The sequence below is a fragment of the Giraffa tippelskirchi genome, chromosome 7 (assembly GCF_054371585.1).
Source record: "Giraffa tippelskirchi isolate mGirTip1 chromosome 7, T2T-mGirTip1v1.2.pri, whole genome shotgun sequence".
NCBI lineage: Eukaryota > Metazoa > Chordata > Mammalia > Artiodactyla > Giraffidae > Giraffa > Giraffa tippelskirchi.
The window spans coordinates 49950170-49970294 of record NC_137281.1 but is presented as its reverse complement, the minus strand read 5'-3'; the positions used below and the strand labels follow the sequence as shown (position 1 = coordinate 49970294).

Sequence of the window (20125 nt, the reverse complement as noted above, 5' to 3'; positions counted from 1 at the left end):
TAGAAAACAAACTTACACTTACCAAAGGAGAAAGGTGAGGAAGGCAAATAAACTAGGAGGTTGCAATGAACATATACCCAGTACTATACATAAAATAGATGATCAAGAAGGACCTACTATAGGTTAGGACTTGGTGCTTTCACTGCAGTGGTCTGGGTTCAATCCTTGGTCAAGGAACTAAGATCCCACAAGCCATGCAATGTGGCCCAAAATAATAATAATAAATACAATTTGCAACCCACTCCAGTGTTTTTGCCTGGAAAATTCCATGGACAGAGAAACTTGGCAGGCTACAGTCCATGGGGTTGCAAAGAGTGGGGCACGACTGAGCGACTGAGCCCGCACACACCACGAAGAGCCCAAATAGCCAAAAGCAACCTTGAGAAAGTCAGATCACCATCATACTTTGATTTCAAGTTATATTACAAAGATACAGTAATCAAAACAATATGGTACTCCTTCTTGCAATCAATTCAACAGGACTGACCTGCTGTCAGCACTAAGACTCTTGCATGAGATGCAACAATCCACCAATTCAGCTCCTGGACTGTGAAACTTAAAAGTTTCAAAGGTGGGACTTTAGAGGAACACAATTTGCCACATCAAAATGCCTTTGACACGTGGATTATTTTGAGCTTAAAAAAAAAAAAAAATCACACCACAAAAGATGGCAGAAGAAATTTTGACTTTCCTCTAACTGCCTGGGCTTCCCAGGTGGCTCAGTGGTAAAGCATCTGCCTGCCAATGCAGGAGACACAGGCTTAATCCTTGGGTCAGGAAGATCCCCTGGAGAAGGAAATGGCAACCCACTCCAGTATGCTTGCCTGGACAGAGGAGCCTGGTGGGCTACAATCCATGGGGTTGCAAAACAATCGGACACAACTTAGCAACTAAACAACAACAAATTCCTGTAAGGGAGCCTCCATCACCAGATACCTGCAATGAAGACAGGCTAGGAATGGGAGGGAAACTCTCAGATAAGGGTCCACTCTGTGTCCTATTGTCTCTGCATGGCCCAGTAAACGCTTACCAAACACTTGCTGTTCCATCTCCACATGAATTACCTTCCTCAGCTTTGAAGTCCCAAACTCCTACCCCCAACACCCGCTTCTGTCTTTAGCTGAAGACATTATTTAAAAGGTGAGGTTTTTGGCCATTTGGGGGAGTTACTCAATTTTTATGGGTCTACCCTATCTGCACATGTTATTTAAAGTTTGATTTTCTCCTGTTCGTAAAAACAAACAAAAACAAGGACCTACTATATAGCACAGTGAGCTTTACTCAATACTCTGCAATAACCTATAATGGGAAATAGAATCTGAAAAAGAATAGACATTTTGTTTATGTATAACTAAATTCCCTTTGCTGTACACGTGGAACTAACAACATTGGAAATCAACTATACTTCAATATAAAATAAAAACTGAAAAAAGGAGAGAGAGACAGTAGACAGATGACTGCAAGCCAAGGAGAAAGACCTGGTGAGCAGATCTCCCCACAGTCAGAAGTTCACACTTCTGGCTCCCAGAGCTGAGAGAGGACACACTTCTCTTGTTCATGCCATGCAGCTTGCGGTACTCCGCTGCACCAGCCGTAGGACACTCGGTATTCAAAGCTCCTCCCAGCTGAGCCCACACTGAAAGCATCTGACATAGCCAGTCTGCGGTGGAGGCTCAGGTGTGGGTATCTGTTACGCTCCCAGGGGTTCCCAGCTTCAGCCAGTCTGGGATCACTGCTCTGCCTCCTCAGTTAACCATCACAGTGGCCGGCACATCCCCCATCGGCCGCCTACTGCTTTGTGGGCAAGCGCTACAACAGCAATTTATCTGGGGAAAAGAACATCCAACTCCAGGGCTGGAGCACTCGAAGCAGGGGTCCTCAACACAGAGTCCTGGACCAGCAGTGCAGCATCACTGGGAGCCTGGTAGAAATTCAGACCCTCATGCCCCAGGCAGACCTGTCTCGGAGACTCTGGGGTGGGGCCTGGCCAGCTGTGTTTGAAGGCGCTCCCGCCTCGAGATTCCCACATACCTCAAGTGTTGAGAACAAAGCCTCAGCGAGATGAGAGCCCCGAGCTCTGTGCACATTTAACAGCCTCCAACCCGTACCAGCCAGTAGGAATTTCAGAACCATCAGCATAAAGAAGAAAAATCCATCACTGGCCACAAACCAGCTACTTCCTTCCTGACCAACATCCTCCTCCAACTCTGGCTCCCAGATTCTTTGTTAATTAACTTGTTGGTTGAAACCTTAATATGCGAATGCAGTAACAATTCCAAACAGTCCGAGAGAGGAAGGAAATCTCACCGTGGTGCCCAGGCCTGCTCCTCAGAGGCCACCACGGCCAGAAGCTCGCTGTGGGTTTTCTCAGAACTCTTGCTATGAATCTATCTTTGCCGCCATCCATCCCCCTTAAACACACACTCCAGTGGCCAACTGCACTTTGATACCTCTCCATCTTCCACTTCATCGTGGAGCCCCACCAGCCTCTGTTCTCATTACATGCCGCTGTCTGAGGACATGTAACTGATGAAGCCAGTGCCCCATGAATGCTCCCCATCTTTTGCTTCTACGTGTGATGCTGCACTTAACACCCTTGTGCATGTACCTTTATACCCACGGCCAAACCCTGAGGTCTCCTGATTTGTGGATTACAGGAGCCAATTAAAAACACCAAGGGGCTAACGAGGCTGTCTGCTTCTTGTTTACTGATGAGGACATCAAAAAAAAAAAAAAGTAATACCATTTATCATCACCTCTGTTTCATAAAGTAAAATCACTTTAACACTGAAATCTTAGAAAGACAAGATATTTTTAAAAGGCAAAAAACCCGACATGCATTGCTTTGTAGAAGACTCACGTTTCTCAGTTACTCCAGACCTGCAGTACTTCCTCCTGGGCTGGTTTTCAACACCATCTTTCGAGGGAAGCAGGACTGCACACGTGCACTCACCCAGCACCCCCAAGGGCATCATTCTGTAAGGAGAGGCTCCACGAGGTGCCCCATCCTGCCCTAGGGGCCACTGCCCGGCTGCCCCAGGCACCTCCAGAGCCAAATGAGCCTCATTCTCAGGCAGAAGGGCCAGCGAGCTGCTGGGGAAGGGAATTCCAAGCAGGCACCTGATAAGATTTTTCAAGGCAGCTGGATTTTGTTTTCAAAGAACTCCTTTGGCAGGTGTTCATCCACCCTGGCTCAGCAGTAAAGAATCTGCTTGCCAATGCAGGAGACGCCCTCCAAGAGAGGACCTGGCAGCCTCTCTGCTCCCAGCCAGAGACAGAGCCACTGCTGCCCCACGTGGGGCTCCTGTCACCCCACCTTCACTGCCCTGCGGGCCGACCCTCTCCCTTCTCCCTCTCCTTTCCCCAGGGATCAGACCCGCACCGGGGCTCTCCCATCCTGCCCCCTCCCCGCTGATCTATCACAAGTGTCCCACCCGATCAGTCTCTGGCAATGTCTAAGTCCAACCAGGCATCTGAATTGACACAGAGTTCAACTTGGCATTGAGCTCAAGACTCAGCAGGGGGTGGGTCCCCACAGCCAGGAATGGGATTCGAGATGCACATGGCCACCACACAACAAGGGTCCTCTGTGCTCATCTCTTTCCCAAAGCCCCACCCCAAGCAGTAGCGACCCCATCCCTCCCCAGGACTCCTTGCTCTCCCCTCTCTTCCAGGCTTTCTCCCCTCCTTTTAAAGACCCTGTCTCCTCTTCCAGGCATCCTTCCACAGTTCCCTTTCTGATAGAAACACAACCCGTTTTTACAAAAGCAAACATTTCAGGCTCTCAGGCTATGTGGCCTCTGTCACAGTTACTCAACTCTGCCGTAAGGGCACAGAAGCAGACATGAACAAATAAGTAAGGCTGTGTCACAGCAGAACTTTATAAAAGAATGCAATAGAAATGAACTGTGATATTTTCCTCCAGTGGAATATCACACAGCAGTGAAAATGAAATGATCAAACCCACCGACACTTTAGAACATCAAATGAAAAAGGCAACTTACAAGAAATATATTGCATTATTTCCATCTATATAAAGTTTAACGCAGGCAATACTAAGATAGATATAAGTAGTAAAGACGATATTTTTAAAAATCAAGAGAATGAGTAATACAGAAGTCAAAATAGTTGATAGCCCTTGTGGAGAGGAGGAGTGTAAACGAGGTTTGGGGTACATTATATATTCTGTTTCTTGGTCTGGGTGGTGATTACATGGCTTTTTCATATCATTGTACTTTTAGTGATAAATATGTATGCTATGTGTGTACTAAAGAAACAAAGTTATACAGAAACAAAAAAGAAACATAACCCATTTCCCTGCTCAGAGCTGTAAAGATTTGAGAGGGGCCAGCAGGCAGGCCTGTCATCAGTCCCACTGGGGAGATTAGAGACAGATGTGCATACTTTTTGTTAAGATTTTCCCCATGGACACCAACTTATTACAAGGACTCAATAACTTGATTTTTTCAGTTATGGCTAAGCATCCCTTACTTGGGATTCCCAGGTGGTGCAGTGGTAAAGAACCTGCCTGCCAATGCAGGAGACGCAAGAGACATGGGTTCCATCCCTGGGTCAGGAAGATCCCCTGGAGAAAGAAATGGCAACCCACTCCAGTGTTCTTGCCTGGGAAATCCCACAGACAGAGGAGCCTGGTGGGCTACAGTCCATGGGGTTGCAGAGAGTCAGACATGACTGAGCACACATACACACACCCCTTCACGTAAAGATGAAAGTCCAGGGAACCGCTGAGCACCGGCCCAGAAGAACGTAAGGAAGGCCCCCTGACCAACCAGTGGTCCCCAGACCACACTCTCAGGAGCCCCGTCTTAGGCGTGTCCCCCTCAGTGATTGGCCCTGACCCTCACAGCCCCCTGCCCTAGCCTGACCTTGGCAGTGATGACAGGGGCAGGGGGGCAGGCTGCCCCCAGCCCTTGCAGCCTTGTGTGCAGACAAGCATCTCAACCCCAGGCTGGGGGAGGTTCCCCCTCTCCTGCTCACCCCCAAACCCCCTCCTCGCCTCCCCGCAGTCACGCGGCACAGGGCTCTGTCTCCCTCTTTTGTTCAGCCACACCAGCCAAGCTAAGAAGTCAAGAGACTCCATGTCAATCGCCCTCGGAAAGCACAGTCCGCCCTCGCCAGCCCTGCCAGTCCAAGAGGCTGCCCGGACCTTCTGGAACCTCCAGCTCCGGAAAGCCACCCAGAGCAGTGGAGAAAGGCCCGAGCCCCAACACATTCTCAGTGGAGGTCGAGGTCTGGGAGAGCCGCGGGTGAGCTGCCTCCTGGGTCAGGACTGAGAGCTCCCCTCACACACTCGCTTCTGATGCTATCAACCCTACCGTGGAGGTGACAAACCTGCCCCTCCACAGCCCACAATGTGGGAAACGGAGAGACAGTGCCTGCAGCTTTTGAGGCTGAGCCATCAACGACCCAGGGGCTTTCCAGCGGTGCTCGCTCCAGGCTCAGAGAAACACGATTCCACCTCGGAAGTCATATGGTGTGAATCGTAGATCCTTGGTTCTGAAGAAGAGACCCTCAGGTTCAGCCCCTTGCTGAAGACCCAGGATTTCTCTGACTGCTCAGAGGAATCTTGTGGGGAGGACGAGCCCTGCTTTCGCAGATGGGAGAAACAGTGCTCAGAAAGGTCGAGGAACTTGCCCAACGTCATACAGCTGAGAGGCCAGGGCCAGGGCTAGAGCTAGACCAAGCAGAGCAGACTGCCGGTCTGGCCACCGAGGGACCAACCAAAAGAGTCTTCTAGCAGAGCTCTGTTCTTTGCACAAACATAGGTTTGTTGTTATTTTAAAGTATAATAATACCAAGCCCAGGAATCGTGCTCACGACCTGCCCAGGTGCTGCTCTGGGCCCTTCAATGGCAGATTTATTTGATCATCTCCACAATTCCAGGAGGTAGGTTTGGGCATTAGCCAAGTACTACATCTGGGAAAACGGAGGCACAGAAAGGCTAACAGACTTTCTGGAAATCACAGAAGGAGGTCGGACCTGGGATTTATATCCAGGCACCTGGTTCAGAATCGGTGAGCTTAACTGCTGCCCTCTGCCACAGGGGAAAGAAAGGAAACAGAGAAAAGAAAAGGAAAAAGAAAGAAAGGAGAAGCGGGTTTGGCTCGTGAACAGGATCCAAACTCACTGAATTTAAGGGCAAATATCCCCTTGACCAGTATCCATCGGACAGATTCTGTGATGCACCCACCATCTCCCAGAGAGGGCCGAAGAGCTGAGCTCTGCCGATTCCCTCACTGTGTGACCTGCACCAGCTCTTCAGCTGGCCTCAGTCTCCCCATCTGTAAAATGGACGTAATCCCTTAATCCCAAGGGCTGGGAGGATAGTACAACAGTGCAGGGAGAGGAGAAAGGGCCACAAAAGGATGGGACCTGGTCAGGGAGGGTGAGGGCTTAGGAGATGGACAATAGGGAGAGAGAGCAGATCAGGCCACTCTGTGGGACAGTATGGTCACGGCCCAGCAACACCAGGGTGGCCTGAGAGTCTGTTAGGAGCGTGGAACCCCAGCCCCCACTCCCGCCCCAGACTCCAGAGTCCACATTTTAACAAGCTCCTCCAGGGAATTTGTACGCACATTAAATTTTGAAAAGCCCTGCCCTGCCTCTCTTCTCTTTTCTCTTGTTTTAAATTTTATTTTTGGCCCCTCCACACAGCATATGGGATCTTAGTTCCCCGAGAAGGGATTGAACCTGTGTCGCCTGCAGTGGAAACAGAGAGTCCTGACCACTGGACCACCAGGGAAGTCTTTTTTTTTTTTTTTTGCTACTTCACAAGATTCTTGTTCGGAGTGAATAAAATGTAAAGTTCCTGGTACATTACTGACTTTGATAAAGACTAGTACCTCCCCCCCCCACCCTCACCCAGCATATGATCGCGATGACCCTAGGAAGCCAGCAGTTAACAATGCTTGCCCAACGCCTGCACTTTATAGACACAATTTCATTTCAGCCTCAGTGCCTCTCAGGGTGAAGTAGAAACCACGGTCACCATGTTACAGATGACAAAACAGACACTCAGAGGGGCCCTGTGATGCCCCAGTCACTGTGACCGTGGAAAGCTGGGGCGGGGGGCCGGAGCCCGAGTCGTCTGATGCCCCAGCCCTTGTGCTAACCACTATGCTCTCCTGCTATGTCACTCCGCCTGCCCGTTTCAGACTCTGGGTTTGTCCGCTCCCTTTCGAAGAGGACCCTCAGGCCCACTCCCACTCCCTTCCTCCACCATCCTTGGCTTCCATGGGCCAGGATAGGGGGCATCTCCTGGGTGAGCACAGCCCCCTGGGGACCAGTTGGGAAACTCTGGACAAACGAGCTGCCCCAGCAGGCAAGCCAGAACTGGAACAAAGAAACACAAAAATTTACCGACTTGCAAATGTATGAGCAATCTGGGCTGCTGGGTTTGCATTATTGACACAATGGCTTTCTGCCTGCTGAAGTCACTCTGCTCTGATCCTCTCACTCAGGGGCGCAAACAGGACAGTGAATGTGATGCCAGCAGTGACGTTTCCAGAAAAGAATGCCAGTCCTGCCTCTGCATTTCTGAGAGGAATTCCCCTGGAGCCACTGAGGACCCGGGTACTGTCTCTGGAAGCATCCTCCAGGGCTGCTCACAACCTCCTCTTCTATTTGGGAGTGCTGGGTTCTGGCTGCAAAGCACATTTGGTTCCCTTCCAGGGGGCGAGGCCCGGCTTCAGGACACCGCCGTCATTTCCTGGCTGCCGTGGCAGGAGGAGAGGCGGGCGTGGGTTCCGACCATCTCCTCATCAGAGGGAGGTCGGAGCCAAGGGCCAAGGGTAGGAAGGAAGCCACCCAGCTGAGCAGCTGCTGGAAACATCCATGCAGATGCTGCTCTTAGAAAGTGATCTTGTTGCTGAAACACCACCATGGCTGTGCATTCGTCTGACAAAATCTTAAAGCCTATTTGTTCATTCCATGCGAGAGTAATATAACTACCTTCCAGAAACTTACAGCAAGAAATCACACACACCCATGCTGGTGGGGGTCCCCAAGCCATGCCCACATTCAGAGACTCCCTAGAAGAACTGAGCAGCTTCCACAGCGAAGATGTGTTAACAGCATCCGAGTCAGGCCACAGAGCCAGGTCAGAAGGGTGAGACCCACAGCCAGATGTTATTGCCTGAATGTTTGTGTCCCCTCAAATTTCATATGGTGAAGCCTTCACCCCCAAATGTGATGGCAGTTGGAGATGGGCCTTTAGGGGTGTAATGGGATGGGAATACTTGAACTCACGATGGAGAACGAGAAGAGGATTCAGTTAACCCCTCGGTTACTTAAACACGGCAGCAGGCACCAAAGGACAGGTGTGCGGCTGCATCACTGAGAGGTTCCCGTGGTGCTTTGCGGCCCGCTCTCTGCACTGGGCGAAGGGGACGTTCTCCCTCTTTGCTCTGATCTGGTCCAGGCTCCCCTCTTCACTGATACGTGCTCTGGTGGCCCCCATGTGAGGTCTGTGGGCTGCATGGCTCTGCCCTCAGCGCCTTCCTCCCCTGGACCTCGGGCTCTGTCTGCGATCACCCAGTGGTAGGGAATTTAAAGGAGTCTGTTCCCAGCTCCCAGCCCACCCCTGGGCTCCCTGCTAGACGTCGGCCCTGGGAACGTCTTCCTTTTATTCCTGGGCTTTTTTCTGTCCATTCTGGTTTCCCAGCCTACGGCTGCCTTCTTCAGTGTAGCTCTGGGAAGAATTTTGTAACAACTTTTGTTCAGGTGGGAAGGCCACCTTTCCCGCCGGGTCCTGTCTGTCTTGCTCAAGGTTCTCTGGGTGGCAGGTGACACGAACCCAAGGCCGGCCCCCTCGGGCCCACAACCTGCACGGTCACAGGGCCCGGCTCAGAAGCACCCCCTCACACTTGGGTTCCTGCTCTGCTGCTGTCCCCTTGAAATTCTTAACAACATCTGAACAAGGGGCCCTACGGTTTCCTTTTACACTAAGACCCTGTGTTATGTGGCTGATCCTGCATAAGGCCATTCTAGAACCCTGGATCATCAAAGGGAACTTCACTGGAAAGCCAAAGGCATGCACGTGGTTGGGTCTCACGGCGCTGGAAACAGGGCATGGAAAACCAGGAGGAGGTCTCTTCCTCTTTATCTCCACCCCTGGCCCCGCTGGCCCCCTCTTACTCCCCATCTGCACCCCTGCTTAGTCTGTGAACAAGACACACAGGACTGCTGGGCCCACCCAAGATTCCACCTCCTCTGTTCCAGCATCAGCCCTGATGACACCTCACGGGCCAGAGACACCGACCGGCCCAGCATGGGTCAGACGTCCAGCCCTCGTGCAACCAGTTCTGGCCTGCGGGTGGTAGGTGGGGCAGGGTCCCACCGACACGGCCTCCAGAAAGCAGCAGAGTCAGCAGTTAGCAAGAAACAAATGTGCCTTGAAACTTCCCGGGACAGGTGGTCCACAGCCCCCAGGCTGCCTCGGCCTGGGGATCACGCTTAAGAACCGTGCTCACTCTCCCATGAATCTCGCCTCTAGGCCAGAGTGCCTCAAAGCCCATTTGGTGATTGATTGGCTGACCTCTGATCTTAAGTCCATCTCCAGCTGAGCTATTGATCGGGGCAAATCCTATCCCCTCTTGTCATCTCCTTTCTCCTTCAATTTAAAAACAAACCAAACTGAAATAAATAAACAAAACTTCGAAGAGGCCAGGAGTGTGAAGGACACAGAGATCTGGGAAATGGCTGGTCTGGGAAAGAAGCTACACTCATACACACACAATAGAATGTGTATTTTCTAAGACGCTGTGAGCAAGCTATATATCTTGGGCCCTTCAAAGTCTGATCCTTAGTAACTCATCGAAAGCATTCTCTAGGGGGACCTTCTGAGTTCTGTGTGGGACAGATAGTGGCCGCCCCAGAGGAAGTTGATTAGACTCCGGGAGATAAATCTTGTTGGCTTCCTTCCTCTCTGAGATGATTACAAGCCAAGTGCTCCTGAGGTCCCCTCCGGGAACAAAGGCCCTGTGTCCGGCGAGGTCCCCCACCTGACCCCTCATGCATTATGAATTGCGACCTCATGATCATTTCATGAAGCTCCGCACCCTGAAGCGGAGCCCTCTTGGCCCAGCAGGCTGCCCCCCCACCACAGCGTTGCCCCCCGGCAGCCACCGGGGACTAAGCCCCAGCCTAAACGCCAGCCAGGCCTTCTGCTGCTGCTGCCCTGGCTGAAGCCTGCGGACGCAGGGTCCCTTTTCTACAAAGCTCTTCTGCTTCTCCTGGACAAGCTGGCCCAGACCTATGGGGGTCCAGACCTGCAGGAGGCCAGGTGTCCTAAGCGGGGAACAGGCACAGGTTTTGGGAACAGAAGCCACAGGCTTCAAACCTGCCCGATGCCCGCTTCCCAGCTTCCACTCAGGAGGCTACTTCCTTGCTCCCTGTCTTCAGTTCCTTGTCTGCAAAAGGGGGTGACGACAATAATGCTGATTTCACAGGGGCCGTGAGAGGCTCAGTGTGATCACATGTGTGAAGTGCTTGGCAGAGAGCCTGGCCCCAGGGAGAAACTCCAGCCAGGGCCACTGCGGAATCTGTGAAAACGTGGAGCCCTTGTTCAAAAGGAAGAAAACACCTTTTTCTCTTCTTCATCCTTCCCTTCTTCTCTCTGTCTCAATCGGTCATGGTGTTCTTCATTTGCTATTTAATGACAGGCTCCCCCAGACAGAGGATGGCCACAGGACGAGTGGGTGGAGGGCAGTGGAGGTAACTGGGGGGCTGGGGAGGGGGGCAGTGAGCCAGTGACTCAAACTCATTCTAGGAAGCAGGGAGGTAGTGGCAGGCAGACCCATCGAGCCCCCAGAACATGCACTGTTATCCTATCACACATCACTTACAAAACACACACATAAAGATAAAATTATTAAGAATTTTGAGAAGCCTCCTGCAAGTACTAAATCCCAAGCCCAGGCCCGTCTGAGTGCTTGACCATCTGCCTGGGAGGCCTGACTGCAGAGATGACTTCAGTTTATACATCACCCTGATTCTTGGATTCAAGAAGCCATTTATGGAATAAACACTTTTCAACCATTTGGGAGTAGCTACTAAAGCTGCGGTGCTAGAGAAGAGTCTTGCGAGTCCCTTGGATAACAAAGAGATCAAACCAGTCAATCCTAAAGAAAATCAACCCTAAATGTTCATTGGAAGGACGATGCTGAGGCTGAAGTTCCGATATTTTGACCACCTGATGTGAAGAGCCCACTCTTGGAAAAGAGCAGGATGCTGGGCAAGATTGAGGGCAGGAGGAAAAGGGGGTGACAGAGGATGAGATGGTTGGATGGCATCATCGACTCAATGGACATGAGTTTGAGCAAGCTCTGGGAAATAGTGAGAGACAGGGAAGCCTGGTGTGCTGCAGACCATGGGGTTGCAAAGAGTCGGTCACAAGTGAGTGACTGAACAACAACTAAAGTTGCACATAGACATACCACAGCAAGAAATTTCTCTCCTCTATATATACCCAACAGGGACGCCTACATGAGTGACAACTTGTGCTAGGATATTATTTGCAGCACTGCTCACAATAGCCCTACATGGAAATGTGATAACCAAACACCCACCAACTGTAGAATTCTTAAACAAACGTGGTCTTCCCAGGTGATGGAAGCCACACAGAAGGAAGAATGGCGAGTATGACGACAACAGGGCTGGATCTCAGACGTTACTGTGGGGATGATTTAGGGGGTTAAGGAGATGACGCAGGCCCCTCCCCCAGTGCAGCCCCCCAGATCCTAGGTTTCCTTTGCCTTCTATCTCCTTACATGATTTTGTGACATTGAGACTATCTCTTGAGGACAATGGTGATGAAAGATAACCAGTGTGTTCAACCGGCCATTCAATACGGTGCCGAGGCATTCTCTTGGTGGTATCTGTGGACCTTGTTTGACTCCAACTAACACTGGATGAGAACCTACTATGTGTTCAGTATTAGGGGACAAGGATGAGGATGTCCTTGTCCTCCAAGAGCTCAGGATCTGGGAACTTCCCAAGCACTCCAGTGGTTAAGATTTCATCCTTCCACTACAGGGGGCGAGGGTTCGATCCCTGGTCCAGAAACTAGGATGCCTAGAGGCATGGCCAAAAAGTAAAATAAATAACATTTTTTTTAAATAAAAAAATTTTTTTAAAAAAGAGTCCAAGATCTATAACATAGAAAATTCCAGGGGCTCAGAATCAGCTGGGCCTCAAACTACAATGGGCGTATTGACACACCAATGCCAGCATCCTGTCATTTCTATTTATCATATGGAAATAGTCACATGAGTGCGAAGCTCAGCTCCAAGACAGCTCACTGCAGCACTGTTTAAAATAGTGAAAAAATTAAACAACAAGGTCCTACTATAAAGCACAGGGAACTGTATTCTATATCATGTGATAAATCATAATGGAAAAGAATATGAAAAAGAATGTGTACATACATATAACTGAACCATTCTGCCATAGAGCAGAAATTAACACCACCTTGTACATCAATGATACTTCAATAAAATGTTTAAAAGGCTAAAATGGTGAAAAATTTAAAATAACCTACATTTCCAATGATGAGAGATTGGACCAGAGAGGGACAGGAAAAGAAAATAAGGGACTACTGCAGAGCCACTGGAGATCACACTGGAGAAGACCGTAGACATGCTTGCCAGGCCTGTGATGAGCAGAGACTGTACCTAACGTGCAAGCCCACAGGTGCACCTAGAGGAGACCCGAGACTCCTGGATCGGAGACAAAGGACTTGACCCCTTATTGCAGTGGGCTTCCTGGCCCAGGTCCCCTGGGGTGACGCAAGGGGGCCCCAGAGGGTGCCACACTCACTGCCCGTCCTCCCCTGCTGGGGAACTCTGAGCTTCGGGCACCAGGGTCTCTTATGGGGAGTAGGCAGCCTGTTGACCTTGTCTTGGAGGGCGATTCTGTATTACACGGAGCAGAAACCAATCTTGCTCTCTTGTTGAGGGGGAAGCACCATGTCTAACCACCACTATACAAACATCCTTGAACAGAGGGTCCATGCTTCTGCCTGAAAACATGCAGAAACCTGAGAGGCCCACAGAGAACGGCTCCCAATGACAGAGAAATTGCGGGTCACTGCAAAACTGGTTACCAAACAGTCCCTCTGTTATGATGTTGAGTAAACACACATGCTAACAGATGTTAGATAAGCACTGATAGTGGGCTGGCAAAATATACTCACAAATGGTTTTGGGTTTTTTTTTTTTTAATAATTATTCCTTGATAGCTCAACTGGTAAAGAACCCACCTGCAATGTGGGAGACCTGGTGGGTTCGATCCCTGGGTTGGGAAGATGCCTTGGAGAAGGGAAAGGCTACCCACTCCAGTATTCTGACCTGGGCAGAATTTCATGGACTGTATAGCCCATGGGGTTGCAAAGAGTCAGACACGACTGACAGACTTTCATACACATTTATTTGGCTGTGCCAGGTCTTAGAGTGCAGTGTGTGGGACCTTTAGTTGTGGCATTCAGGATCTTTTTTTTTCTAGTTGTGGCACATGGGATTTTTTTTTTTAATTGCTTTACAATGCTGTGCTGGTTTCTGCTGTATCAGTCATAATTATATATATATATATCCTCTCCCTCTTGAACCTCCCCCCACCTCCCTCCATCCCACTTCTGTAGGTCATCACAAAGCACCAGGCTGGGCTCCCTGTGTTACAGAGCAACTTAGTTGTAGCATGCAAAGTCTTAGTTGCAGCATGTGGGATCTAGTTCTCTGACCAGGGGTAGAACCCGAGCTCCCTGCATTGGGAGCACAGAGTTAGCCGCTGGACCACCAGGGAAGCCCCAATACATCATGTTCACAGAGGCTTTCTCTCTGAGTATTCTAAAGTTTCTGCAATGAACAAATGTTGGTTTTATATGCAGGAAAATACACCTAAAAAATAGTTCTTAGAGCTAAAAATAAATAGCTAGACCTTGCTATATGTTTACAAAATGCCAAACCCTGTTCTAAGCACATGACATGTGTCGCCTCATTCAATCCTCACAACAAACCATGAGGCAGACACTGTTTACTGTCCCCATTTTCCAGATAAGGCAAACTGAGACCTGAAGAGGTCACACGGTGGGAAATCAGTATAACTAGAATTCTGGACCTAAGTAGAGCGGCCACAGACTTCATGCTCTTAAAAGCACTTTCCTATACGCCTGGAATAAAGGCTTATTATTAAGAGAGGAAAAGCTCTCTTAGCAGCAGTCCTTGTATTCACAGATGTAATGATAAATCTAAAAACAGAGACAGGAATTATTTTCTCTCCACTCAGAAAGTTAAATGAATCTAAAACCAACCACAGTTGGACAGGAAGACTGTGTGCTGTGTGTGTGTGTGTGCTAAGTCGCTTCAGTCGTGTCCATCTCTTTGCGACCCCCTGGACTATAGCCCGCCAGGCTCCTCTGTCCATGGGCTTCTCGAGACTAGAATGGGTTGCCATGCCCTCCTCCAGGGGATCTTCCCGACCCAGGGATCGAACTCATGTCTTCCACGTCTCCTGCATTGCAGGAGCATTCTTTACCCACTGAAGCCACCTGGGAAGCCCAAGGAACACAATGTAATAACATGCAAATGCTTATGACTGAGTCCAAAAGGCAGATATAATTTATGCAGAGCAATCCTGCACATTTGTAAGAAAAACAAACAAACAAACATATATCCAGAGGAGGGAGAAAGCCCTAGAAAACAGTACACAAAGATGCTACCATGTTTGCTTTAGGGGGTGAATTCTCAGGGATAAGTTTTTTTCTACTTTTCCTGAATTTTATTTTATAATGAAAGGTGTTATAAAAATTTAAGAAGCAAAAAAAAAAAATTTAAGAAGCAAGACAAAAACATCAACGAAGCTAATCTCAGACCATGATGGCTAATTCAGACTGTCAAGTTCAACCCAGCCATAGTTTACAAACTGGCTGCCAGCTGGCTTAATCTGCCTGAAGAATGTTTTACTTGGCTGAATCCTTGTTTAAACAAATATTCATTGCTTTCTGTCACTATAAAGCAGGGAGATTTCACACCAAATTCAGCTTTCTCTGAATGTCTGCCTCCCTATGACACACCCCTGTAATTTGATAGAAATGTGTTCATCTGTACCCCAAAAGGCACAAAATAAAATGTTCATAGCAGCTCTCTTATTATTAGCCTCACACACAAAACCACCCAAATGCCCATCACAGCACAATGACTCAATTGATTGTGGTACATTCATACCATGAAATACGGTACAGAAGTTGCGAGTGAATCGTTTTCAGCTGAGCCCCAAACTTGTCTGGATTTCAGACATAATGTGGGGTAAAGAAGCCAGACACAGAAGTGCACGTCAGGGACTTCCCTGGCAGTCCAGTGGTTAAGACTCAGTGTTTCCAATGCCAGGGATGCAGGTTCAGTCCCTGGTCAGGGAGCTAAAATCCCACATTGCCTGGCAGCCAAAAACACCAACACATGAAAGAAACAATATTGGAACAAATTCAATAAAGACTTTAAAACCGGTCCACATTTTAAAAACAAAATAGGAAGTATATCCTGGATGTACAGTGTTGATACTATGCAAACCAGCAGAGCTGATGTCCAGGGTTACAAGTTGGGACAGCGGCCCCCTCTGGGGGTGAGGGATAGGGAGACACCAAGGCAGTGATGGGGGGAGTTGGGAGGAAGGTGGGATTTCAGGGCAGGTGTGCTCTGCTTCTGATGTGGGTGCTGAACTGTGTGTTCAGTTCTCAAAGGTCCATCTAGCTGGACACTTGAACACCTCTCGCGGGGCATGAATGTTGTGTGTTAATGTGAAAAACTTCAAAATGACAAAAGCAAATACAGTAAAATCTTAACATGAGACAAAATACAAAGCTCTAGTTTCTCTGGACAAATGAACAGCCCTAGAAAGCCGAGCCCTCATTCCCACTCGGTCAGCCTGGGCATGACCCCACTAACTACCTCAGCCAGCCCTTGGCCCCTGGACTCTGCGAACCTCTCACTTCTGAGGTGAGGAAGCTGAGACTCGGAGAGGAAGCAGCCTACTGAGGTCACACACAGATGCGGATGCGAGACTGGCAGCTGGGACCCCGGTTTCTGGGCCGTCAGGACATCATCCCATGCAGGACAGGTTAACTGCATCTGAGCTGGAAGGAGGCCATGCCGCTGTCAAGGTTAACACTGCGTTTGGGCTATGAGTGCAGGACAGAGGCCAGCAGCCAGCGGCCCGCGGCCCGAATCCTCTGGATTCTCACTTCACTGACTGCCTGGAAGAAGACGGTGCTTCAAGTGTGGTAACTCTCGATTTTTCTCTCAATTTTAAAAAAAAATTGGGGAAAGAGTACCGAGCGCCTTGTGAGGCCCAAGCTGAGGGGTGACTCTGCTGGGAGCTGGAGCATTAGGAACCCACCCCAAGATCCGGGGACCCGTGGGTGTCGATGCAGGCAGGTGTCCTGTGGGCCAGAAAAATCACTGTGACACAGAAATGGAAAATCTTGCGGTCAGATCGTCCCCCAACATGTATCCACTTATTGCCAGCAATTCCATGGGGCAACTTCTGGGAGAAGGAAAATGGGGCTTAAAATCTCCCCAGGACTTCCCTGGTGGCTCAGCAGTAAAGAATCTTGCCTCCCAAAGCAAGAGACACGGGTTCAATCCCTGGCCTAGGAAGATCCCACATGCCACGGAGCAACGAAGCCCATGGCCACAACCACTAAGCTTGTGCTCTAGAGCCCGGGGTTGCAACTACTGAGCTCACTCGCTGCAGCTACTGAAGCCCACATGCCCTAGAGCCTGTGCTCCGCAACAAGAGAAGCCACTGCAATGAGAAGCCTGAGCTCCGCAACTAGAGAGAAGCCCCCACTCACGGGAACTAGAGATAACCCCAAGCAGCAATGAAGATACCCAGCACAGCCAAAAATAAATTAAAAAAAAAAATCCATGTTTCCTCTGCAAGGGGCTCAGGTTCAATCCCTGGCTAGGGAACTAAGATCCCGCATGTCGCTCAGTGTGGCAAAAAAATAAAACAAAAATCTTCTCTCCATCCTGATGCCTGAAATTCCAGTACGAAAGCCTCTGTCCTTGTCATCCCCTGAAGGACACTGCCCTGCTGCTCTCCGTCCTTGGTCCTCACCTGGAGGAAGGTGCAGAGAGCAAGTGTTCTATGGTGGGGGCCAGACACCTGGGATCCAGGGGAACGGAAGACACGGGTCCCCTCCATAAACCCCACTGGGCACTTCCTGTGTTAGGGGAGGTCCTCATCCTCCAGAGAGGGCACTGGATGGGCAGAGAATTGTAACAGAGTCATGGACAGATCTCCTGGCACATGGGTGGGAAGAGAGTTCAAGTGGCTTAGCTTCACTAAGCCTCTGTTCCCTCATCTGCAAAGTGGGGCTAACTACGAGTGCCCTCTGAGGAGGACTGGCATGAAGATAAATGAGAAAGTCAGGTCAACCACTAAGTACGATGCCTGGGAGGCAGTAGGTGCTTAATAAATGCCAGCTGGGGAAGAGGGGTCTGGCCTAGACCTGGGAATTCTCACCAGCTGAGTAGGAAACCGAATCCCCCTAAAACCAAATTCCCTTACCAATTCATGATTAATCTAACATTACTCCCTTTATTGTCCCCTTTGACCTTAATTCTGTGCTAACTGAACTAATCGACCAGAATCAGATGACTAAGATTGCTGTTGTCAATAACATCGTCACTGTACTAAAACTGCTACTATAGATATCATCATAAATGTACAAACTCGGGTTGTTTCTCCAGGGCAAAATGAACTCACAGGACCCCCATCCCCTACCCCCAGACCACCTGGCCAGAGAATCATAAACCAGAGATATCCTGACTCCCAGAGCTATGGTTAAGAAAATGTCACAGAAACGTCACAGTTCAGTTTAGTCGCTCAGTCGTGTCCAACTCTTTGCGACCCCATGGACTGCAGCACGCCAGGCTTCTCTGTCCATCACCAACTCCCGGAGTTTACTCAAACTCATGTCTGTTGAGTTGGTGATGCCATCCAACCATCTCATCCTCTGTTGTCCCCTTCTCCTCCCGCCTTCAATCTTTCCCAGCATTAGGGTCTTTTCAAATGAGTCAGTTCTTCGCATCAGGTGGCCAAAGTATTGGAGTTTCAGCTTCTGCATCAGTCCTTCCAATGAACATTCGGGACTGATTTCCTTTAGGATTGACTGGTTTGATCCCCTTGCTGATCAAGGGACTCTCAAGAGTGTTCTCCAAGACCACAGTTCAAAAGCATCGATTCTTTGGTGCTCAGCTTTCTTTATAGTCCAACTCTCACATCCATATATGACTACTGGAAAAACCATAGCTTTGACTAGATGGACCTTTGTTGGCAAAGTAATGTCTCTGCTTTTAATATGCTGTCTAGGTTGGTCATAACTTTTCTTCCAAGGAGTAAGCATCTTTTAATTTCATGGCTCCAGTCACCATTTGCAGTGATTTTGGAGCCCCCAAAAATAAAGTCTCTCACTGTTTCCATTGTTTCCCCATCTATTTGCCATGAAGTGATGGGACCACATGCCATGATCTCAGTTTTCTGAATGTTGAGTTTTAAGCCAACTTTTTCACTCTCTTCTTTCACTTTCATCAAGAGACCCTTTAGTTCACTTTCTGTCATAAGGGTGGTGTCATCTGCATATCTGAGGTTATTGACATTTCTCCCAGCAATCTTGATTCCAGCTTGTGCTTCATCCACCCCAGCATTTCTCATGATGTACTCTATATAAGTTAAATAAGTAGGGTGACAATATATAGCTTTGATGTACTCCTTTCCCGATTTGGAACCAGTCTGTTGTTCCATGTCCTGTTCTAACTGTTGCTTCTTGACCTGCATACAGATTTCTCGGGAGGCAGGTCACATGGTCTGGCATTCCCATCTCTTTAAGAATTTTCCACAGTTTGTTGTGATGAAATGCCACAAGATGATAATTAACCCCAGCTTCTTTGATCCTTGACCTTAAAACACACCCAATTCAAACACCAAGTCTCACTGGATCTGAGGCTCATCTCCAGTCCCTTGCTGGGCGTTCTGCAATAAATAAACCTTACTCTGCTACAGACTCTCGATGCCAGGGTTTGGTTTTCTGTGCCTCAGGCACGTGAGCCCTTTGCTGGCTTACAAGCGGTGGTTTAGTCACTAAGTCGTGTCTGACTGCTGTGACCCTGTGGACTGTAGCCTGGCCTCTGTCCATGGGATTTCCCAGGCAAGATTACTGGAGTGGTTTGCCATTTCCTTCTCCAGGGGATCTTCCTGACCCAGGTCTCCTGCCTTGCAGACAATCTCTTTACCGACTGAGCCACCTGGGAAGCCCTAGGCTTACAAGTATTATGGGTCAAAGGCTGCCACCTGGCTTTGCCCTCATCCCTACCAGCTGGAACCAATCCCTTGGCCTGTAACAAGGGCTGGACCTTGGTGTTTATCTCCCTGGTGTGTCCCCAGCATCTAGGATACTGTCCGCACAAGGATGAACTCGGTAAGTATTTGGCGACCGGATGAATGAATGCACCTAATTTTAAGGCTAACTCAAATGCCCTCTCCTCTCTGGTAGGTTCCTGCCCTGGGCTCCTGGGCTCTCACACCCCCACATCAGAGTGGACTCTCAGCCTCATGACAGCCTGTTTTCTCATCAGTCAATACTCTCAGGAATGAATACATGAATGGAGTGAGTTACCAGAGTGAAGGAGGAGGTTAGTGATTAGCTGATAACCCCAGTGTTGAGCCTCTGGCTCCTTCCTTCCTCACACCCCTTCCTGGTTCCTCACTTGGTTCAGGATGCAGAGAAAACACCCAGGCAGGTCCTCTGCATGCCCCTCGGCTTGGTGGGGATTGTTCCGGCTCAGAGGGACCTTCTAAAAAGCCAACAGGAGGCGCTCTTTCCTGAGCCCAACAGGTGGGGCACCCCTGGGGGAGAAAGGCTGATAGGGTATCAGCAAAGGTTTCATTATCCTTACCCAAGAAGCTCCCCGAGGCCTTCATTCCTAAACTTCAGGCTGTGGGTGGAGTCCTGACAAGGAGTCCGCAATCCACTAGGGAACAGAATTTTAAAATGCCTCCAAAGTATATTTGCTCTTCCACAAATTCATGTCAACGAAGTTTTAAGGAATAA

General features: G+C 49.3%; 1 protein-coding gene across 12 annotated transcripts in view; it reads right to left on the bottom strand.

Moving 5' to 3' along the window:
* The window catches only part of MEAK7 (MTOR associated protein MEAK7), a 77260-nt gene that overhangs the window by 34100 nt on the left and 23035 nt on the right, over nucleotides 1–20125 (bottom strand). The window lies entirely within an intron of this gene.